At 39.6% G+C, this 25,292-nt stretch overlaps 1 protein-coding gene across 1 annotated transcript in view; it reads right to left on the bottom strand.

Annotated features, from left to right (window-relative positions):
* Nucleotides 1–21,846, bottom strand: part of prickle2b (prickle homolog 2b) — a 63,891-nt gene extending 42,045 nt beyond the window's left edge. The window contains exon 1 of the mRNA XM_077530404.1: nt 21,717–21,846. The gene's annotated coding sequence lies outside the window, so the exon portion shown is untranslated. The remainder of the gene's footprint in view (nt 1–21,716) is intronic.
* Between the last annotated feature and the right edge of the window lie 3,446 nt (nt 21,847–25,292).

Genomic DNA, 25,292 nt, shown 5'->3' with positions numbered 1-25,292 from the left:
GTCTGGGACAGCACACCAGTGACCTAAGTAAACTCTCGACAGGGTGGCCTCTGTGACTGTGTATGTGTGTGCATGTGTCTACATCACAAGTCTGTGCCAGATGTACGGCTGGTGGTGGAGTGACAGTCAGACTTCCATTCAGCCCACCAGAGAGATGGGGGGTGGCCGTCCTCAAAAACGATCATAAAAGTAACATCAATGAACACAGGCAAGAGAAGGAAACATAAAAAGGGGGTGTGAAAATCATCATGGCTTTTCAGTCAAAGCCTGACAGGGAAACAATAAGGAAGAGACAAGTGTGAGCGTCAGGCTCATCCGCCGAAACCACATGCAAACATGTGTTAAAGTAATCATTGGGTTTTATTTGGTGAATCATTAGATCCTAAGATTGTCTTATATTAGGGATGTCAGGCGATTACAAATTTAACTCATGATTAATTGCAAATTTTATATCTGTTCTAAATGTACAATAAAGTATTCTTCCCTAAGTTTTCATTATTTGATAACGTAAAAGTGGCTTTTTTTTTTTTAAATAACAGAAACATGGCTGCATCTTTTAGTCATTGATAGAGTAATTTTATAATAATTAATAAAATTGAGTTAAAATTAAAAAAAGATGTACTGTACTATAAAAAAAAAATGAGTGCGATATTGATTTGTGTTGAGGTAATTTTTCTGCCACTAGATGGTGTAATCACATTTGTAAGACATTGGTAACAGCTTAGTGCGTTTTCCTTTTAATATTAAGAGCTATCTAATCTTTAACATGAAGTAATTTATGAAATTCTGCTCATTTTTAAAATTGTAAAATACAACTTAACCCCAGTCTCCACAAATACATACATTATATTAAATTTATTACTGCTAAATTTTGACGTGGATTTATCGTTTGTGTTGCGACTGGAATTCCTCCAGTTTCAATTCCAAGTAAGTAATCGTTCGATTAAAAAAAAATGGTGCCGTTAAAGGAACTCAAAATTAACACACTAATTTTGCCACCTCTACATTTATAATCTACTGACACATAAAATGACACATTAAGATAGTGGTGAAGATTAGTCGATGTACAGTCTTAGTAAGCATTGAGGAAGTTACAGAGTGGGCCTTTCTAAAACCCATTAAAAAAAAAGAAAAAAAAGCGTATTGCGCATATTATTCTGCAATTACAATATAAATAAACAAGTATGCTTACTCAGAAACCCAGCATCTGGAAACTTGTTAGCATAGCATAAATGTGCCATGCTGTGTGCCCGACGTGAATATAAAATGAAACTCGTTAGTACAGCAGCGCTCAGGCATTTGTATTAAGGCACTCTGTTGGCAGTGCAAAACTATGATTTTTTTGGGGGACAAGGAACTAATGTTCAAGTTAGTATAATCTGGCCTCAAAGCTACATTCTATACATATAGAGTGATCTTTATTGATCGTGGCTTACTTTACATTTAGCAGATGTGTTTGACCTTGCCCGTCAATCTGAACCTCCAAAGGTCAAATATGCAACCCTGAGTTCAGTGAGACTTAACATCAAGAAGGTCTATTGATTTCACATAAAAATCAACTGATCCCGTTAGAAGAGAGATTTAACCTAAACAATATTTAATTAAGGCCTCAGATTGATCAGCATGGCTTAGAACACTAAATCCCAAACAAACAAACAGATAACAAGACACCACAATTATGATAATACGTAAAATTTCCCTGGGGATCTATGAATAAATTGATATACAACATTTGAAAACATTTTCTGATGACGCAGCCCACATTTCAGGGTGTAGACAGTACTGGCCACAATATTTGAATCCTTCACATCTGGGACACATTTAGCAGCCATGTGTCGTGTATTACATATTTTTATGTAGAAGTCAAGCTCAAGTCTGTAATCGGTTGATGGGAGTTTATTGCCATTTTCTGCTCTGTTGTGTCAATGTCAAGAGCATGAAGAGGAGCAGAAACAGACCAACTGATAGAGTAGGTGTCCTAGAGATCGAGATTGAATTCATAATAATAATAATAATAATAATAATAGTACTAAAAACAAGAAGCCAATAGTTTATATATTAATTAGTCAGCCAACAAGGTCAGTGCAGTTTCCCCATAAGTAGGATGCTTTATGCTGCACAAATCCTCAGCAGTAATTGGCTTTTTTAGAGCAGATGGGTGAAATTCGGCACTCTGCTGGTCGACAGGGTGAGTAAACCTTAGAGATCCTGTGTCGACTGCAGACTGATCATCAACTAGAGGAATCCTGGTTAACTTGACAGTTAATAAAGTTTTTGCGTTTTCATCGTGACATGAGCCAAGTTTTTTGCAAATTATTGCTAAACTAAGCACCTCAGTGATTTTCATTTCATGTACAAACATGAGTGGGACTATCCTCTTACCAAAATTAGAACAAGCATTTGCATATACAAAAATAATCATACATTCCCTAGTTGCTTCACATCCAACCTTATGCTTTAATCAAGTGGCTGGAATTCAGGGATGTTTTCTTGAAACAATCAATAATTAATTTCTTTCTATACAGATTTTTTTTTTTTTAAACGTCTTAAAACACCATTCTGCAGCATTAATAATGAATAATATGTCTACAAAACTGCTGGCATCTACCACCAACTCATGACTAGGCTTATAATTCCTAATAGGCGGCACAAAAACCAACACAAAAGAAAACGGGAATTTTATCAAATCAGTTAACATGGCACAAAAAGATGCCCTCCCAAACTCCATCTAAGCCTGAGTTCAAACCTCAAGCCAGCACCCTGCTTGTGACTCATTACTGTGCCAAATGGCTTTCTGGGCAGAGCGCAAACCATGCGGGTGGTTGGTGAGGCTACTGGCCAAGCAGCCACTTGTTTGGTCTGTGGGATTAGACCGCCACATGTCTGCCTGGACTCACACACAGCTCCACCTTGGCCCACTCTTCCGCCAAACCTCAGAGGTTTTGTGAGATGACCAGCGGAGGACATGTGTCCGTTTATGTGCACAAACACTAGTGTTAATTTTATCAGGCATTTTTAAATTTAGTCTCAGTATTTGTCCAGTTTCAATCACACTTGTTAGTTTTTATTATAGTCAACCACTTCCCGTTTTTTTTTTTTTTTTTGTCAACTATAAATCTAGCATTTTAGTCTTTATTTTAGTCCAAGAAAACTATTTTATTCATCTCGTTGTCAGAGTATAGTGGTGACTGGAGAGGTGGATCCCAAAATCACGGGCAACTGAGAGGGTGTAACAAGGATTTATTACAGTCCAAATCGGGTAAATAACAAAAAAAACAAAAACAAAAACAAAACGCTGGACCGAGCAAGGATAGAAAAATGGGAAAATACACAATGCGCTCGCAAAAGGCAAGGAAAGAAAACTCTGCAAGTAACAGCTCAGGGACTATAAAAAACGTGAGAAAACAGTCACAAAGGCAAAACACAAAACAACGTAGCAAAACTCATGTAGCAACGAGAGTAGAGCAAAAACAATGGCAAAAACACACTAGTCAACAGCTGTAGGCAGGAAGGAATAATCCAACGTCGTCCAGTCGACGTCTGAGTGTTTATAAAGTTCTAATTAGCTGATATGCCGCAGGTGCGCAGCTGGCGGGAATGTCCAAAATCACTCTGACACTGAAAATAAAAAAGAGGGCAGCACTGAGAGCCCTGCACCATGACACTAGTTTTAGTCAACACAAATTGTCAACATTTTATTCTAGTTTTCGTCATGACATATACATTTTACCCCTGTATATTTTTGTCAGAAGATAATGTTGAACATTTCACATAAAATTTAAACAATTACAGTGGCTACTATGACTCCATGCTACAAGCTAGTAAATTGCTAGCATTAGTTAGCGGTCGGATTAACGTTATTGTTGGACCGTTATAGCAGTTGGATTAATGTTATAACTACAATTTACTTTATTTATTTATTTATTTATTTATTTTTATTTTAACCTTTCACTGTGAATCCACCTCCTGTCTGTCCCATGTGTTTGTGCATGTTACACTTGCTAGCTGCAGATTTAAAAGGGGGTGTTTCACTGTGTGTCACATGACAGTGCCACAGTGACAGATTAGCAGAGACAAGATTTTACAAAATCATAATTTTCATCTCGTCTTTGTTCATGAACTAAAATGTCAGATTTTAGCCAGGTTTTTATTAAGTGAAGCACATTTTCGTCTAGTTTTTATTAGTTGCCGAAAATGTATATCGGTTTAAGTCCCAGTTATTGTTCATTAATGAGGGTTTTAGTCTAGTCTAGTTTTCGTCGGGTGAAATATGTGTTGACGAAATAATTTTTTTAGTTTTCGTTAATGAAATTAACACTACACCTTACCTCCCATTCACTCAAATAGATGGAAATAGTTTGGTGATTTCAAAGTGTTGAGCCAATCTGTTACACATGACATTATTAAATGAATAACAATCTCAGCTCAGCAAGATCCGACAACGTATAACTGCTAGGGTGTGCAATGTAAAAGCATCAATAGCAGAGAGAACTGCGTTAAATAATGTACGGTTAACTGTAAAAGGAGTAGTATGTACCACAGCAAAATCACCAGTTAGATGAACAAACACTGTTAGAATTAAATCTAACACTAGACAAGAGTGTCCAGTCTACACCAATGAGTGTCAATTTAACACTTCTGTGTTACTTTTTTTTCTCCACTAAAACGGTGCTATTCCAACATTGTATTATAATTAGGGGTGTTAAAAAAATCGATTCGGCGATATATCGCGATACTACATCGCGCGATTCTCGAATCGATTCAATAAAAAAAAAATCGATTATTATTATTATTATTATTATTATTATTTTTTTTTTTAATCGAGCTCAGAATTGTTCATTCGGTAGTCTTACCGATTCAACGTCTTATCATCATTGCCTTTTTGTGTGTGTGTGTGTGTGTGTGTGTGAATCGATTTTTAAACTTCCATTTTTAATGGAAAAATATTCAACAAAACGTCTGACTTCGGGTTAGGATTCACACCTTGAGCATGGAAGGATGTTATATGAACGGAACATTAAGCCTTAATATTTTATTTTAATGCTGTTCAAACATGAAACAGATTACAACCTCTATAAGACTGAAATTTCAGATAAATAAATAATACATTTTCATATAAATCTTACACTCTACAAGCTTACTGATTAGTATTTTCTAAATTTGAATGAAAAAAAATCGCAACAATCGACTTATAAATTCGTATCGGGATTAATCGGTATCGAATCGAATCGTGACCTGTGAATCGTGATACGAATCGAATCGTCAGGTACAAGGCAATTCACACCCCTAATTATAATGTTGAAAAATCTACAGTGTTTGTGTTAAATGTACACTGGTTAACACTGAGTAGTGTTGGTAGTGCTCTACACAAGTGTCCGTGTTGAAATTTTAACTGTGCCAAAGTAGACTTACCTCTGATGTTTTAACACATATGAGTGAACAATTATCTCGAGTAGATGTAGAATGTTGAGGATAATGCCACAATCTATAACTGACATAATTACAGCATGTTTTCAAACAAAAATAACAGTATGGTCATCACGATTTTTGAGTGCTTCTTTGTGTAGGTGAGGATTTTTTTTTTCTCTAAAAGGTTGTTGGCAAATTGCAAGAGGAAGACCTAACCGAGATGCAGATATTCCAAACCTTGCATTCTCGGCACACAGCCGTGATCAAGTACAATTGTGCATGGAACAGGAAAGTAGATTAAGAAGTAGAAAAAAAAAAAAAAGACTCACAACACTGGTCCAGATATGTAACACAAGCAACTGTTGCCCAAAACGAGAGCTGCGTGCTCAGAGAAAGTTCTGGTTCGATGACTGTGTCATGTTCTTCGCAACATGATTTTTTTTTTTTTCCTATGATTTCCATGAACTTAATGAGTTACAGCAGCCCTTCAAGTACATAGGCTAGTAATTTTTTTGTGTCTGGAGGAGGAAGAGGGTGTGTGTTAACGTGCCTGCGTTCTGAACTCTACTACGTTCAATTAATTAATTGCCTGAATCTGTTTCCCATCATGACATATGCATGCTTGTGGGTGGAGTTCTTCAGCCGCATGTAGCGCTGAGCGGGGGGATGGGGGGTGGGGTGTGCGGTTTACTGCCATGACATCAGATGGAGCACTATTTTAAGGTCAGTCCCAAACAATCTCCCATGATGCACTTCAGCTGACAGAGACAACCACTTGCAGTTTAACACATCCAGGAAGTAAGCCTGTGTGAATGGGATGTTGTGTGTGCATAAAGATAGAGGAGAGAGTCATCAAAAAGTAACAATTTGGAGGTCATTGTCAAGCTTCAAAGGACACGCTGGCCCACCACCCCGTCACCCCCAAGTTTTACGATTTAGATCCTATATAATACCAACAGGCACCAGCTTGGATGGAATGATGGATGGGTAAAGGGACAGAAGGGGGGTGGGCAGAGAAGGTGGTCGGGAGGGGAAAGCCAAACTTTCTCTCAAGCTAACATTGACCCAGTGCAAACAGTGGAGCCTTTCTGACTTGTAGGTGGGGGGCAGGGGGTTCACACCCGTGGCCACTTTTACACCTAAATGTCACCAGCAGTGGTGTTGGTGTATGTTTGAGCTTCAGCTTCAGCTAAAAAAAACAAAAACAGATATAAGTGAGAAAATAAGAAGGATGAGTAGAGCGGCGGAAGATATGAAGACATAACATTTCCGGCTTTATTTAAAAGGTCGGACAGTGGGCGTACAAAGATAAGAGCCTTCCATGGCCAGCGACTGGAGCTATCTAATCTAAAGTATAGTCGGGCTTTGTCGGAGACTGTGGGAACATTCAGCGGTCGTGTGAAAAACTGTGACTCTCTAGACCCGGGATGTGCAATTTAAATGCTGGAGGGGGGCCACAATTTTTCATCATTGCAACTGCACATACACACACACACGTATTATCCAGATATATGACAAAAACATTAAATATGGACAAAATATGTGCATACATGCAAAATAAATGATCTTAATATATATAATTTTATTGTTTCAATGCACATATAAAAGATCTACTATTCTAACCTAACAAAACAAAAAAGAATAAAAAAGAAGATTGTGTGGACAGTAGGGATGTAACGATAATGGCAATATCGTGATATCGCGATATTAAAACTGTCACAATATATCGGCGGCGTCATGTCATGATATTAAAAGCAGCACATCTGTTAAAATAGTCACGTTTATTTCCATTTTTTGCAGTTCTAGCACCATCTGGTGGCTAGTTTTTTTTTGTTTTTTTTTTACTGCAGTTTAATTTTCACAAGGCATGTTTTGACCTTCTTGTGTTAAAAATCCAGGATAATGATCAGATGAAGGGGAACATAATATGATTGTGAACATAGTCAATATGTGTAGGAACGCAATGTGTGCTTGCACGAGTGCCTCAATATATATATATATATATATTATATATATATATATATATATATATATATATATATATATATATATATATATATATATATATATATATATATATATATATATATATATATATATATATATATATATATATATATATATATATATATATATATATATATATATATATGGGCCAGTGTATATGTAAGTACAATAAGACATGTCTGCCATCTACTGGTGAATGGCGATATTACAACTTAAAACTACAGTTGATCCCTGCATATTCGTATTTCGGCAACTGCAGATTTGTTTATTACCAGATTTTTTTCTTTCCCTTTTCAATATTTTTTATATTTATTGCTGGATTTTTGGCTCCCCTATGTTCACCCCATTTTCATGAAAAAACTTTATTAAACGTTTATCAGTGGGTTTTTCAAAATCACAGCAGTTATCTATACTGTTCGCATATAAACAGAACTGTATCATAAATTTGACATTTTTACACTTTTAGACTGACACTATCATAAAAGTATTGATTTAACTGTACCGTTTCATACTGAGGATTTATGACTGATTTATTTAAGAAAAGTGAAATGGGTGCTATTTTTTACTAAATTGACAAATAAAATAAAACAACAGCCTGCAATTGGATGGCAACCAGTTCAGGGTGTACCCCACCTACTGCCTGAAGCCAGCTGGGGTAGGCTCCAGCACCCCCCGCAACCTTTGTGAGGAGCAAGAGGTTACGAAAATGGGTGGATGGAATAAAATAACAGTTTTAGTATTCTTATCCTTAATCTTTACTTAACTTAAATGTATACTAACACGCTAAATTCCAGCACACCTTAGCGGATATTGTATTAATGGCTTATTTTTAATAGTTCACAATTTCAACATGATGACCTACCTGAGTGCGAGTGCGTGTATTTTGAGAGACAGCTCTCTTGGCCCCTGTCTCAACAAGGTCTGCGCTAAGCATTTATGAGCTAATTACCGTCTGACCAGGACTGGAAAGCTGGTGATAAGCCCCTTCTTAAGCCCACTCATTAATGTTACATACTCTGCTGGGGTTACACACACACCATGCGCATGTGCACCCACAATGACTGACAGGCGTGCGCACCCACGCACATGCATACAAACATACAGAGTCAAGTCTGTCCTCCAAAACAACAGCAGCAGCACTATTCATAATTATGAAGCCTTCCAGACCGATGTCTGATTTGCGAGACCGGGAATTCTTAGATACAGAAAGTGAAAGCTCTGCATTGTGTGACTTTGCTGAAGCTCACATGAATGATTACATTTTAATATGATAGATTTCCATCATGCCTGATTCTTAGGCATTCAACAGCTACAACTATCTTTTCTCCATAGTTTTCTGATTCCTCTCCTGTGTTCATTTCCCTCAACATAATTTCGTATTTGGTCATTGCAGATGTTAATGCCTCCCTTTCGGATACCTTCCTACTAGGGGTGTGAATTGCCTAGTACCTGACGATTCGATTCGTATCACGATTCACAGGTCACGATTCGATTCGATACCGATTAATCCCGATACGAATTTATAAGTCGATTGTTGCGATTTTTTTTCATTCAAATTTTGAAAATACTAATCAGTAAGCTTGTAGAGTGTAAGATTTATATGAAAATGTATTATTTATTTTTCTGAAATTTCAGTCTTATAGAGGTTGTAATCTGTTTCATGTTTGAACAGCATTAAAATAAAATATTAAGGCTTAATGTTCCGTTCATATAACATTCTTCCATGCTCAAGGTGTGAATCCTAAAAAAAAAAAAAAAAAAAAAAAAAAAAAAATCGATTCTGCCCTTATTGAATCGATTCGAGAATCGCGCGATGTAGTATCGCGATATATCGCCGAATCGATTTTTTTTAACACCCCTACTTCCTACCATGTAGGCTTCACAAATACAACACAGTAAGAAAGAAATTTGTGTGTGTTTGTGTATGGGGCAGTGGGTTGCTTTTTTGCATAGATTTGGCAAAACAGATGAGACATACTCAGAAATCATCACAAAATAACCCCTAACCATCCATCCAAAGTTAACTCATTCACTGCCATTGACGGAAAAAGACGTCAAATGATGTATTTTTTTTCTGGGCTGGCAGTGAATGTGTTAAATTACAGAAGGACAGATAAAAGCTAAAAACCTAGGAGAGGCGGATATATGGCATGAAAAAGCACAGTTTGTAAAAATAGAGAAGTCAGAGAGCAGTATGTAGGCTGGTGTGCTGGAAAGACAACTTGTTTGGAACTAAACCAATCCCGGCAAGAAGTGTGAAGCCAAAGTACACACTAAACACACCTCCACTGAAATACACTCAAGTCAAGCCAAGCTGTGTGACCATATAGTGTATCCATTTGTATGTGTAGCCTCCAAACTGAGATGCTTCAGCCCAAATGAGTGTATGTAAACGGTAATATGCATTCTGCCTGAAATTGAACAAGCAAACAATTTTCACATGTATATTGTGAAAGAGGGAACCTCTCTCAACAGAGCAGCCACTAGCCAAGGGTGAGGATGATCAACAACGAAGGGGGAAAAAAAATATCACACTACTGTTTGCTATATTTGCCAGGCCATCTCAACACAGCCAAGACAAAATAACATATCTGTACTGCTATACACCTTTCATCTAACATCTTGTTTCTCATAAATAAAAAGCAGAAATTGGCTGCCTTTGCTTTTACACTTTCAGCTCCATCAGCAGAAGTGCCAAGAATCGTTACATGTTATGTGTAAGCAACATAAACATCACAGCGGGTGAAGTGCAACACATTTCAAAATAAAACTTTTTTTTTTCTTTTAACCATTTTTCTCTCTTGCAACCACACCTAAGCACGATCTGTCAACAACTTGCTGCAGTGTTTTTTGATATGTAAATTACTCCTCAATTCAACGTGTCTTTCGTTCCATAATACTCTTTAAATTAAGCCCAAAAGTGGCCTGGGTATGAGGGTTTGTCACAAAAGAAAAGCAGTGGAGATCTTATTGTGGGTTAACGGCATTCCTCGGAAAAGCAAACCAAAAACAGAATCCATTTCGAGCAGTATTTCTGAGTACTAGTATACGCAAGCAAATTAACTCTTATTCAATTCCTTGTAATTTTGATCATAAAGGCTCTAAAAAGAGTAGATTGAGGTCATGTGATGCAATTCATTGTTTTCAGGCTTCAGTGTTAAAGCTATTTGATCATTTTGGCAGTGGCTTTTTCAAGTGTGAAAATCAATTTGATGCCAAGTAGGAGTCCCTCCATTGTAATATGGCATTTAATGCTAAAGCGGAAACATCTGATTTTGCCCCTTACTTGAAATGTGAGGAGTCTTCTGTGACTATACAACATTTACAAATATCACTTCCTGTAGGTACCTATGTTATTTTAGTTCAAGAAAACTAACGAAATAAATACAACTAAAATGACCAAAAAACATTTTCATGAATGAAATAAAATAAAAATGAAAATGCCTTCTATAAAGGGAAAACTAACAAACTACATTTTACGTTTACAAAACTAATTACTATAATTATAGCGAAAATGTCCGTTTTAGTTTTTGCTAATTAATTTAATACATGAGCCTTAATACATTTAATACATGAGTGATTGTAAAAGTGATATTCAGTATATTTATTTAATTTTTTGATTATTTTTTTCCTATAAAATTCCAAATCTATAACTCTGGTAGGCACGTATAAAAAAAAAAAAAAAAAAAATGCAGAACTGTCCAAATAGTTCCATTATCCATTATGCTTTTATCAAGAGGCAAAGCAGACACCAGCAGGCTTCCATTTAAACTTGGACACAGATGCATCTCAGTTGCAAACTCGTCTTGGCCTTTGAGCTAGGCACAGACACACCCCTTCCCAGAAGACCTGAAGCTGTTCAGCAACCGCTATACACATGAGAAGAATAACTTTTGTGCTTAAGTCATTCTCTTCACTGGCCATACAGATTTACTAGATGACAATCATGAATACTGTGTACAAATATCAATAGAATTTAGGACCACACGCAAGGTAATTACTATTAAACCACTGCAGGGACTCGATAAGACCTCACAGAGTCGTGATGAAAACAATCTTTTGTAATCATCAGTTGACTGCACTATTTTGGTGATGCTTCCTGATGGTATGGTTTTAGAGAAGAGGAAAATCAGAGCTATCAACACCACATTTTCCTCAAGTATGAGGTCACAGTGAAACAAAAGGATCTTATGCTATATGAAAGTGACTGTACAATGTACAGTGTAGAATTATGTTCCAACAGACAGGGCGAGGTTAAATGCAGTGAAATTACAGTGTGAACGGTTGCTATCACAGGGAACCGATACTGGTGGCTTCTACAGATTCCACTCCGACACATCCACACCAATTATGTGGCTTGTTTGGGACTCATTAGGGAGGTGACATTTTTAGAAATAACCTCCAGCACAAGTCACCATTGGTGACAGTTATTTAAACATTTGTGGCCTTAAATTCCTACCTGGGCATGTGTGGGGACAAGTATAAAGTCAGGTCATGAATGGCATATGATAGTGGAATGGTTTAATCACAGTACAGTACAACTGTACTGTACTGTGATTAAACCAACCTGGTTTTGGCTTACACAAGACCACAAACTCAGAAATGACGGTTTCATACTAAGTACAGTATAATTTTAGAGGTGAGAGAATTGGTCAATAAAGACAAACTAAAGGGAGTCCTCGAGTTACGTCGGAGTTCTGTTCCTATGCTAGTGATATAACCCGAATTTCAACTGAACTAGAATTTCCCCATTGAAGTCAATATTTACATCAAAATAATTTGCATTAAAAAAATCTAAAATACATGAAAATAAAAAAGAAAATTAACATGCTCTATGACTGTCCAATTGAAGCCCAAGTCTCTGCCAATGTTTGTCGGTGTCTCTCCTTTCTGCTTTCTTTTTATGATGTCTAGCTTCGTTCCCATGGTAAATTGCTTTTCTTTTAGCTGGACCAACATTGATAGAAGATGTAGCGAAAGAGTGCGAAAAAGCCAAACATACTCACACAAGCGCACAAGCGCTAGCACTAGCTAAGGGCGAAATAGCGGACGAAAATACTGCGGGCTATATGGCAGACGAGAAGCCAAAATGGCGGACCGGGCGTAACTGTTGTAAAGTTGAAACGCCTTAGGTCAAGTGCGCCTTAACTCGAGGAGTCCCTGTACTTGAAAAGTAACCCTTTACACAATTTAAAACACACCATGTTGACTTTTGCAAGCTGTTGAATCTTGTTCGGCTTGCTGCGTGTTTTCAATGATTCCAAAGTCCATGTAAGACATAAGAGGCTTTAAATTGTTTGTGATTTTACACAGATGTTCCTGCATTGAACCATCACTAACAATAGTGTTTGGATTTTTCATAAGAGCTGCGTCTTTGCGGTTTGGCCTGAGCACCGTTGGCGAATGTCTCGGCCAACCAGATGTCTGCACTTTAAAGAATGAGTCACAAGTTGCTTGGGAGACTGCTGGCTTGCAGGTCACGGTCCAGCCACTCACAAACAGACAGTCAATGAAGCAACACAAATGTCTTGGTAAGGTACTGAGCCATGTCAACACATCAAAACAGTTAAAAGCACCTTGGCTTGGAATTCCATGGTTTCAGAAGACACTCCCTTATATGCTGGCGCAGAAAACTGGCTATGTCTCGAAGGAGTAAGGCATTGACAATTTAAAGACGACTACACCCATCATGATGTGATTTTTCATCAAGGCAGCGGGAATACATTTGCCGACCCTTCCAAAAGGAAGCACACGGGAGCTGCCAGGATCCGTTAACAGTTACTTTAAATGTGTCACCTGCGTGGGGTGTATATGCTGACCTTTTTAATATATCCATCCATCCATCCATTTTTTTGACCGCTTATTCCTCACAAGGGTCGCGGGGGGTGCTGGCGCCCATCTCAGCTGGCTCTGGGCAGCAGGCGGGGGACACCCTGGACCGGTTGCCAACCAATCGCAGGGCCCACATAGACGAACAACCATCCACACTCACACGCGCACCTAGGGACAATTTGGAGCGCCCAATTAACCTGCCATGCATGTCTTTGGAATGTGGGAGGAGACCGGAGTACCCGGAGAAGACCCACGCGGGCACGGGGAGAACATGCAAACTCCACCCAGGAAGGCCGGAGGCCTGGACTCGAACCGGAGTCCTCAGAACTGGGAGGCGGACGTTCTAACCACTCGTCCACCGTGCCGCCCTTATTAATATATATACCACAAATTATGTTTTTAATCTGGTTGCAAGTCTGCCTGCTGAGGCACAGTCATGAATTAGCTGAATTACAGTTAGGCCCAAAAGTATTTGGACAGTGACACGATTTTCATGATTTGGGCTCTGTATGCTACCACATTGTATTTAAACGGAAACAACTGCAATGGAATTGAAGTGCAGACTTTAAGCTTTGATTCAAGAGGTTGAACAGAAATATATGAATAAGCATGTAGGAATTGTAGCTATTTTTATGCAAATGTTCCTTATTCCAGGGGCTCAAAAGTAATTGAACACATAAATATAACAAAGTAAAATGGTGCCTTTCAATATTTTGTTGAGAATCCTTTGTAGGCTATGACTGCCTGAAGTCTGGAACCCATAGACATCACCAAACACTGGGTTCCCCCTTTTTGAAGCTTTGCTAGACCTTTACTGCACCTGTCTTCAGTTGTTGTATCTTCGAACGTCTTTCTGCTAGTTTATAGGGATATGATTTCTGCTTGGATTCAGCCAAATGCAGCAAAGTTGATTGGATGGTGCTTCATAGTAGGGATGAACAATGATCCAAAACATACTGCAAAAGCAACCCAGAAATTTTTATAAGCAAATAAGTGGAATATTCTTCAATGGTCGAGTTAATCATTCGATCCCTGACCAATCAAGCATGCGTTTCACTTTCTCACGGCAAAACGTAAGGCAGAAAGACGTTCAAAGATACAAAGAACAACTGAAGACAGCTGGAAGGAAATTTTGATTGCAACAAGAAAAACAGTTAAAACTCTAGGCGAATGTTTGGAGAACATTTGCGAGCCTTGAACGAACCCTGACAGGAGTGCGCATTGGCTACTTTTGCCAACACTAAAGGCTTGAGGCATTTTTGAGATATGAGCTGTCACCCGGCCAATTTTTTTGTCTTGAGTTGCTAGCAAATATTTGCGTTACAAATGTATTTATTTATTTTAATTGTTTTTGGGTTTAATATTTCTTCCCTAATGTACTTTAATGTGCGCACATTATGTGGTTTTTCGTATTCATGGACTGGCCTGTCCCTATCCCCTGCAACTAACAAGGTTTTAATGTAACATTTTAATTTTATATTTGAACATAAGAGGCAGAAACACATGAAACCAGCACATATAATAATACTCACAGGCATATATTATGCATCCTTCACGAAAAAAATTAGCTTAGTTGCAATGGTTTTAATGATCAAATGTATGTGCATTTTGTCTGTATACAGGTACGAACTGGGGCCTATATACAGCCGAGGCGGTGCTGATGGTGCTTATTTTGCAGCGGACATGCCCCCAAAATTATTTCTCATGCTACTACTGTATATTTTCCAAAAGTACAATACATGGTTTCTGGGAACTGGAAGTAATTAATGGCATTTCCAATCATTTCAAATGAGTAGATGATTTGAAATAAGAGTGTTTTGAGGTACAAGCAAGTTCACGAAGCAAATTACATTTCTAAGCCAACGCACCATTGAAGCCCTTTAAAAATGTCAATTAAAACTGAGCATCACTTGGATGTTTATGTTGTGGCAAATGTGAGGATGTTCACAGCTGAAATGCTCAGTGCGCGCTCCATGACTGGATGCTTGCAACACAACAGATCCCATTTCCAGTGAACAATTGTCTTCTGTCCAAACTGAAGATATATTGTTACAAAGTGTCAGGCTGACACTCGGCTCTACTGGTGACAGCGGCGAAAACCACGGGACATCGCAATGTGTTGACTGCAATTGAAGAATCTATCATCTGACATAACTTATGTCACATGAGTGTTAGTGTGGCACACCACAGTGACTTGCCTGTCTCAAACGGCAGTAGAGATTAGGCTACTAAACACACATTTTTGTCACCTATGGGAACGAGTGCAGGGACAGAAACAAAAGTCATGTTTAGCATGTGGGAGATAGTGATAAAGTGGGTGTATGGTGGCATCACATCAGCCAGGGAGGTTATGTTCTCATGGGGTGTTACCAGCCTTGATTTTTTTCGGCAGTATTTCAATTAGCTTCCCATTAATCTTTGGTGACACTCCACATATTGTACCATGTAATCAAATAAGAACAGATTACTGGTAGTTGTAATTTGTTATGCTTGTATATTATCCTATTGGTTCAGGAACCTCCTTTTAGATCATCTACTCATTGATTAATGAGTGGCGACTGATGTTTAAGCCTGAGGTGGAAGCTTGTTTTAGGTTTTGGACTTAAATGTACATGACTGTATGTGTATATCAACCAAAAATCTCCGTGTCTGCGTTCTGCTTGCATGATTGAGCATGTCTCCTGGCTGTGTTAAGGCTGCGCTTATTGAGCCAGAGGCAGAGGAGCACACACACTTCATTATGGGCTCATTCATCACCTGCGGGACAGCTTGGCACCCAAAATGTAGGCACTTCCTTTTTAGATTTCTCACTCAGCATCTCTACCACGTTTACTTCTCCGACTTCTCTCTCCAATCACATACAGTACTTTACTTTACGTGTTTGATTAACTTCAGTCTTTCCATCTTACGCCACTTTAGTCTTACCTCAAATGTATCCTCTTTTTAATCAACCTTCTAATAGTCCATATCTTGCTGTCTTGATATATACTGTATGACCAACTTTTTTTTTTTTTTTTTAATAAATTAAATCCAGTCATCCATCTCATAAACTTGGATCATTTCCCATTCATTATTCCTTCTATTTTCCTTCTTTTAAGAATGCCCTCAAGCATTTCTGCAGTATTAACAACCCCTTGCTGTCTGTAAAAGGATGCCGCAACACATAGCTATTAAAACAAACAACATTTGTATCAGAAAACTCCGCACAGTCATATTTAAGCCAATGTTTACTGGCCAAGTTCTATACAACACGTCAAAATGTTAGCATGGGCGTACTAACATGGACTTTATTATAAAACCATGGCACAGAATTAGATGCTTGGCCTGTTTCACAACTTTTCCTTACCTCTTGAATGTAGAGTGTTTCCTGTGAGTGAGCCTGTGTGCATGTGTACCACATGAGTGGGGAGCCCTACCTGTGGTTTATTATAGCAGGCATTCGGCCTAATTAAAGCTTTTGTAGACCTAAAAACCTGTTGAGTATTACCATGAGCGCCATTGCGCTGTACTTATGGAAACTTGGCATTATAAACAAGGATAAAATGGAGGCAGAAACAAGTCTAATTTCTTTGACGTCACCATTGAGAGCAATGAAAAATTTGAAGGCAAAAACAGCAAACAGCAGCTAGCTAACAAAGTAAGCGTCCATGCAGACATTATGAACATAAACACCACCACTGTTATCCCGAGATGAAAACATATGGCCGAGATAAAAACATTAAAACACAACCCTTCGTTTTCTGGTCCCGACCCACCATCATTCTGCCTGAATAACCCAAAATACCAAGTGAGATCCATAAATAAGAATCAAAACATCACCCCTTCTTTTCACTTCATAATTACCCACAATCAGGACTCTAATGAGATTGCATGAAGGCTGTAACTTCCTCCACTTCCAGTGGAACCAAAAATAGCTATGTAGTGTGGAACAGGCAGCAGATGGGTTTGAAACAAAGCCAGCAAACCAAATTTCCCCCCACAAAACTTTTCCACAGAGGTGCCTGATCAAACATGATGGAAAACATGGGAGGTGTGGAACCAAATCAAATTAGCTGTTCCACTAATGCTAAGGCTCAGCTGCACACTCATTTCCTGATTAACCCCCGCAGGAACGCTACATCACATGAATCTCCAATCCATCTCCTCTTGTGTAATGAACGGTACGGGACCGGAGGCGACTCAGGCCACTTTCACAAAAAAGTCAAACGATGGTTAAAGCAGATAGGTGAAAACAACATCTGGGCCTTCTTTGATCATTGACAAATCTTCGTGGGAGAGAAAAAGAATACGGGGGAAAAGTGAAAAGCCAAAAGTAAGCCTGAACATATTTCTTTTCTTTTCCTGAGTATACGGTATGCGTTATCAAGAACAGAAATGACTCAGGGGTGATGCTGTTGAACATACAGCCGAATCCACAGCTAATTTTCTTCCTAGCAGAAAAGCTCAAGCAGACAAGAGGATACCAAAGCTTTAAGCACTTAGCCCTTTAAAAAAATAAAAATAAATCCAGGATTGTTTACCAAACATGTTTACCCATATGTTAGGGTGACCAGCGTTTCAAATTAAACTAATTAACTCCCAGCCATTTTCACTTTTTACTGGATTTTGACTTATTTTGCAAGGCCCACAAAATATTGTGTCCTATTGCTATAAAAACATGGAACCTACCAAAAGAAAGATTCAAGTCTCTTCTTTCATCAGGGAAAAAAAAAATTCTATGTTTCCGTTTTGCAGCAATTAGCATTAGAATGTAGCTAAGTTTAATCATTATTCACAAATCTATTCAGAATTCTGAGTAATAGAGGTTTTTTTTTTTTTTTCCCCCCAACATGGCCCTGGTTGATCTTTGCTCTGCTGCCACCTGCTGGCCGCATGTGAAATAACTATCATTTTTTTTCAACCGTTCCTTGCAGTTGAGAGGCTGCAACAAAGCCTTCTGTATGCTCTAGCATAAAAAACAAAACAAAACATAAAAACGTATAAATACGTCTTTGGGACATTTAAAACATTTAAAATAGATGTATTGATATGTTTTGGGGAGTAAATGAGTTAAAAACTGAGACGCTACAATTTAACTGAAAATCAAATAGGCAATAAATTCTCACCAGTAAATATTTATAACATATTTAATCAAATGTCAATCCGTTTACCGGTGGTTGTGTTATTACTTTAGCTAATGATAAATGCTATTTTCGTTGACAGACAGTTAATGTCGCTAAACAAGGCAATGCACTCACCATTATCCAACCCTTTTTGCTCGGTCCTCATGGTCTCAAATTGCAACATTGAAAATGCGCAGCAGAAACGCTCAGCTCGCGTTCAGTCTGACTACATTTCTCGTGATTCTTTGACACAGAAGCAGGAAGGAGTTCTAGTTATGGTATGATGCAAACCTGAATGTGAAAATAATTAGGAAGGAATTTAAGATTTAACCCGGCGGTTGGTTGGCACCCAGTTCAGGGTGTACCCCGCCTACTGCCCATAGCGAGCTGGGATAGGCTCCAGCACCCCCCGCGAGCCTTGTGAGGAGCAAGCGGTTCAGAAAATGGATGGATGGATGGATGGATGGATGGATTTAAGATTTAAATTAATTCTTAAGTGGTTCATCTTATGAATCGCTATGACAGCTCTGTGACTGACATACATAGCCCAAACAACTGGTTTGGGCTAAAATAAGTAAATTGATTACAAAATACGCCATGACTTGGGACACAAGGCTGAAAACCGGGACTGTACCGAAAACCGTAATGTCTTACCACACTAGCCAAAGTGCCACTTCTGCATAATTTTAATATCCTGGATTTATCTATTGCTTGAACTGGTAAAGGTAATCAGCAGGATAAGTTGTGGCTTGTGTAGAGGAGAACAGACTGCTATCTCTAAGAGAAGTTTTGACATAAGAATCTCATACAACAAGACCTTCACATGCGTGCCAGATTATTGCTTTTCCACTTCTTCCTCATTTTGCCAATCTTTCAAGGTTTGATGGAATCCAGCATGGTCTATTTTTCTCTCTGACCCTTTTGCTTTCTCCTGATTCAATGGCCTCAATCCTCTTATTCCCAGAACACTCCATATCTGTCTTCCTGCCTCTCCATCTTCTCTTCTCACACTCCTCCTCACTAATCACTCCCATCGCTCTCTTGTGAAGAGGGGGAAGTAAGCTCTCATGTTTGACGGACAGGCCCTGAGTGCAGACGTCTCCCGTGGTCGGCCTTATCATCGGCCAAGCTTGGCAACATTTGAGTGGCAACCTACTTTTACTGCAGGCACTTTTCACCTCGGGTAGTCTCTCGAGCTCTTTGTGTTGTAAAGTATGCATATGTGTGTGGACCTAAGCGCATAAGCCAAGAACCAGCTGATGACATTTGTAAGGACTAATTCCATTTTGTTATGTCAGTAAAAATAGACTGGACCGACTGTATTTTGACCTTCATAATTCATTTAGTGCCAAGTGAGTCTCTTTGTCAGTGAGACTGAGAACACCCATGAAGTCTCTGTAAAACAACTCGATTTTATCTTGCCTCAGGCTGATTAACAAATGTGTTTGCTTTTGTTTAACTCGCCCATCATTTGTTTGTTAATTAGCAAAATTACACAGATCTGTGATCGGTTAAGGAGAATCCTGAAGTTGTTGGTGTGGGAAGCACTCACTTTTGTCGTTGATGAACAACGAAAAGTAAATCGCTGGATTTCAGAAAAATTGCTCTTCTATAATGCAGTTTCAATTCAAGTGATAGAAAAGACAAGAGACAGAGAAGGAGGGTTATCATCATGTACAAGTGTGCCCTATTAATCGGAATGAACAAGACATCCAGCCCTTTTTTAGGGATTCATATCATGAAAAATATTTTTGATTAAGATCACTAATAATTTTTTTTGTTCGGCTGCAGGCGGGAGCGTTGGCAGCAGGAATTACTATAGGGGGTGGGTGGATGAGAAGGCCACTCACCAAATCAATTGCCACACTCACAGCCCGAGGAGCAGCTAAAGATCCACTTGCATTCATCATCAATCCCTCCACTTTCTATCCCCCTCTCAGCCCGACATCAAACACTTTAGCCTCTTTCTACTTGAGTGAGCTCAGCAGAATTTCTCTTTTCCCTGGAGGAACATACAAGAGAGGGAGGTTTGTCCTGAGGACTGGAAGGAAGCACTAATAGGATGACATGGCAGGTCTTCCAACAACTGTCGACAAACGCTTTTGTCAAGTAATTCAACTTGTGATTTGATTTTCCAGCGCTCATAAAAACACTGTTTCCATCCAAGTAACACAATGAGACAGTGTAAATCAGTCAGTGCTTAGGCCATTCATTGCAGTCGCGGTGGGTGAGCTTGCAACCCAGGTGCAGAGGAGCTGTGGGAGGTACGGGCGCAGGAAAAGCAAGATGCTGCAGGACATGCTGTGTACTAAACCCATTTTTTTTCCGGCCCTTGGTAATCTTTTACCAGTTTCTCACACAAGGGTGCCATCAACAAAGCTGGCAACATGTCTGTGTGGAATGCACTTTGGCAATTTGCAGACACACGGTCAACAAAGACTGCTGAGCCAGCACTGGATCTCGCACATGTAAACTGCTCTTAAACTTAACACATCTGACTTGACTTGTGGCACAACACACACAATGGAGTTCAGCTATTTTGTTTCAGTTGACATACGCAGGCATGTGTTGATCCGGACTCACAGAGAAGCTACTATCGCAACATGCCAACCAAAACACAGACCGTTTGTGGGACAATACTTTGTATGGCATCTAATAGAGGCGCCTGGGTTAAAAATAAAAATGTAAAAAAAAAAAAAAAAAAAAAAAAAAACGAGGGAAGGCATGTGGCACAGCTGTGAGATGCATGGAGTTTTGTGTGCTGAATCACAACAGCTGAGATGACAAGGCACTTCATATCAACTGTCTTTCATTTCTTGGCCTTACTGTCTTCCACTTGAAGAATTTAATGCAACTAAAATTCTGGCACAATCCATCAACACATCTTTTGAATGTTTCCTTTATTCTGTTTTTCTTCCCAGAAACCACTCAATCCAAAAAGTTCTGTTTGCAGCCTACCAGAGCAATCAAAACAAGACTCAAGTGGCTCTTACCAAGTTGTCAGTTTGCCGTAATTTAATAGGAAAGTAACACAAAAGGTATCCAAGATACTTAAGACAAAACAAAACAAAAGAAAACAAATAAACCCCCCAAACTGTGTGAAAACGATGACTGGGAAAAAAAAATAAACATTCCTAAGTGTCTATATTTCAAGATCCATCAACATTTCTCTCATGAAAAATAATCAATCACCAAAGCAATTATCTATCCAAGGTGCAGGTGCCAAAATGCTACATTTATACCACCCAGGAGACAAATCTTGGCACCCTGCCAAAGACATCTCCCCACCAATCAAAGATTCAGCAGCCGGCGATCACAAATCAGCAGCTAAACAAAAAGGATGAAAACATTCAAAAAGTTACTCACCACTTCCCGCTTCCCCCTCCTGACTGTGCGAGGAATGAGCACAAGAGGGGCCAGAGAGCGCAGCAGCGGTGCGGCAGCCTGAAGCAAACACTTTCAACGACTTTCCCTAATTGAAAAAGTCTGTTCTCATGTCTCAAAACAGTGTGCATGAGAGAGGAGAGGGAGACGAAATGATTGCCGCGGGCTGAGGCGGAGAGCAGAGGAGCAATCCCGCAGCGGGGGCGAGAGCGCAAAGGGACCAAAAAGAAGTGAGGGAAGGACAAGAGTTTTTTAACAGATGAATGCAATCAGAGGTGACCACCAAGTTGGTTACTGAGAGGGCAAACAGCTCACAACATGGACCCCTCCCACGGCCTGCCAACTTTAGTCAGCACTTTTGCTTTCAAGCCCATTCGCCTTCATGCATTTAGACCATAAAAGTTTTGGCAACTTTAGTTGGACACAGAGGAACCTATTCACTAAAGCAGGGGTGTCAAACTCGTATTAGCTCAGGGGCCGCATGGAGGAAAATATATTACTAAGTGGGCCGAATCGCTAAGATAATGGTATATAACTTAAAAACAATTGCCGTCATTAATAGGCAGATTTTTTAGATTTTTGGGCAGTCCTAAATTACGGAGCTCAACTGTAATCTATTGTTCAAAAAAATAACTTTGCCTGTATGAGTTCCAGACATGTTAAATCTACCTTTTTGTGCATATCTATATAGTTTCCAGAATGCATTGTGTGGCACAGTTAATGAAGTTATAAGGACGTTAATCCTTGACATATTTTTTGTGTTTGTGTTACCAGTAATTGAATTTGTGCCGTATTTAATACGTTTATGTTGGTCTATGATAAAAAAAAAATAATAATAATAATATTTTTTTTTTTAAACAAACCATAACTTTAAGTTGTGTGTAAAATAATGACTTCCAGGGCGATTCCGTGTGCAAGTTACTCACCTGAGGACTGCTTGTGAAATTACAAATTGATATATTTGATTATGGCTGGCTGATTAATTGGTCCGACATTACGATTTTTTTATTTTACAAAGTCGTCTCGCGGGCCGGATTAAACCCCTTTGCGGGCCTGATCCGGCCCGCGGGCCGTATGTTTGACACCCCTGCACTAAAGGTTTGCGTTGACTTTGCACGGCGCTAACCGGTAAAAATTGAGCAATCCGGGAGCGCCTAATTCACTAAACATGCGCAGATGCGGAAATCCGTCACTAAGTGCGCTGCCAATCAGATTGTGCGACGGTGAGCCGGTGTTATTTGGGCTTATGTAAATTAGGTAATTTGCATACATTTGACGCAAAACATACCCCAATGCAAATGAGACTCATTGATATACACTAATTCACTAACCCCGGGTTTTCACTGGATGCGATTGCGGTGCGGTTGCGGTGCGGTGCGTCTTGACTGCGTGCTCCGGACGGGTCAATTTTTTTGTCAATCCACACCGGCTCCGCACAGCTGCGGTCCGGCAGCTCCGTCGCCGCCCACTTCCCAACGTGTCTCGCGGGACCGCGCGCGCGCGATCATGTGGCATTTCACAACGAGAGGTGGACTTCTTTTTATTTAACATTTTCTTCTTCTTCTGCTATGAGATTCCATGCAGCATCCTTTTTTTGGTTGTCCTTGTAAAGTATATTAATAACGAGAGTCGGGTCAGTGCGGGTCCACTCTTTATTTCTGTCTTCCGCGTCCGGCTGCCGCTCAGTACGGCAAGCGAGACGGGCACAACAAGCAATCGCGAACATCAAACTCACAATACATTACAGTCCTTATAAAAAGGATGTGCCGTGTCATATATTATTTTGTGGTTTTCCACCTCCAATATAAACCTCTCCTCGTCCATGTTCGCTGGTGTCTAAACCGTGAATGAGCACATGGCCCGGCGACGCCCACGTCACGTTTTGCTGAAAAACTTGCGAAATAGGAGCTGGCGAGTGTTTTATTCTGAAAGGTAACCGGAAATTTATTTTGAAACTGCCTCGGTCTTCCTGTCCCGCTCGATGTGTTTTGTGCTAGCTTGCCATTTGCCGCAGGCCTACCGCTGCGGCGTCCGGCAAAAATAGAAAATAGGTCTATCCTTGCGGAAGGCTTGTGGCACGCCGCAGGCCTTCCGCAGTCGACACGCAACGCACCCGCAAGCGGTGTAAACTGCACCATTCGAATGAATGGAATCTAATTGCTTGCGTCGCCGGACCGCACCGCAACCGCACCGCAACCGCACCGCAACCGCATCCGGTGAAAACCCGGGGTAACGCCAGCGCAAATAGCCACACAGAGTTTGCATGACGCGAATAACGTTTTTGGAAAGCATGTATTAACCTGCCACAACCTCGATCCCAGGATCATGACAGCAGTGCATGGCATGGTGCACGTCGCTCTCTGGCTGTTCACGCAGAGAGGAGAGAGAGAGGGAGGGAGGGAAGGGGACATTTCTCAATGTTGGTTTAGGACGCATAACCTAACCCGGGCTGATTGGCAATGGCGGGGAGGCATTTTACGATCATTTTTACGTGCCAGATTCATACTGTACGGCCACGCCAACCTCTGAAAATATATTTTAAAAAAAGATCGCACCAATAACTACTTTATGAATGAATGACGCCGTTTTTGTCCTCTCTGCTCTGTACAGCTTAATGGCGCTATTAACGCTTACTCTCAGTCCAACCTCGCTTTCTGATAATGTCATCTTTCTCGCAACTGTTACTATAACAACCATGTTCTTGCCGCAAATCCATAGCCATGTGTGGTAAATCAAGTGCAAATTTGCTCCAAGCTGTCACTTTTGTGAGCGTGTTTGCGGCGGTAAATGATTAGAACAATATCCTTTGTAAATAGGTGGGTAAATGGGTGCAGACTGCGGGTGCAGTTGTGGTGCAATATTTCGCGCTATTACCGGACGCAGCGCATTCTTAGTGAATATAACCCAGAGTTTGTGAAATGAAATTTACTGCCAGCAAGATTTCTACAAATCTGACATTTGTTTTAGGACAAACTCAGACTAATGTAGGAACATGGTCTGGAGATTCTAAATAGGAAATGCTCCCATTTAAAATTAAACAAGGTCGCTGCTAGGGTACAGAGGAATAACATCTGAAAGTTAAAAGACTGGCCAAGAAAATTACTATACAGGGAGATATACTGTACTGACTAGACCTGACATCCATTGACCAACATGTTTGTTGTATAGTTTTCTTGAAAATTGTCTCCATGACTAACATCGTTCAGATTTGATCCATAATGATAGGATGTGTCAAACAGCAACAGATCCTCAGTGTTGTGGACAAGAAAATAGCAAATGTGGTTGCGGTCGTCGAGAGAGATTCAACCATAATGACCTAATGTTACTTATTTTTCAAATTTAGAAGGACCACATGAATGCCTATACACTTTTTTTTTTTTTTTTTTTTTTTTTTACAAAATACTGACTCATGCAGTGTTCTGTGGTTTCCGCACTGCAGCTCAGTGAGATTGGAGGCATTGTTGTTTGAGTAAAGTATGGAACTGTTGAAGTAAATCTGTGTTGACTGAATATCAAGGACAGTACTAGTGTAGTATTCCCTCTATAGCAGTCAATCAG

Source organism: Festucalex cinctus, chromosome 8 (assembly GCF_051991245.1).
Source record: "Festucalex cinctus isolate MCC-2025b chromosome 8, RoL_Fcin_1.0, whole genome shotgun sequence".
Lineage (NCBI taxonomy): Eukaryota > Metazoa > Chordata > Actinopteri > Syngnathiformes > Syngnathidae > Festucalex > Festucalex cinctus.
This window is presented reverse-complemented; position numbering and strand designations above follow the sequence as displayed.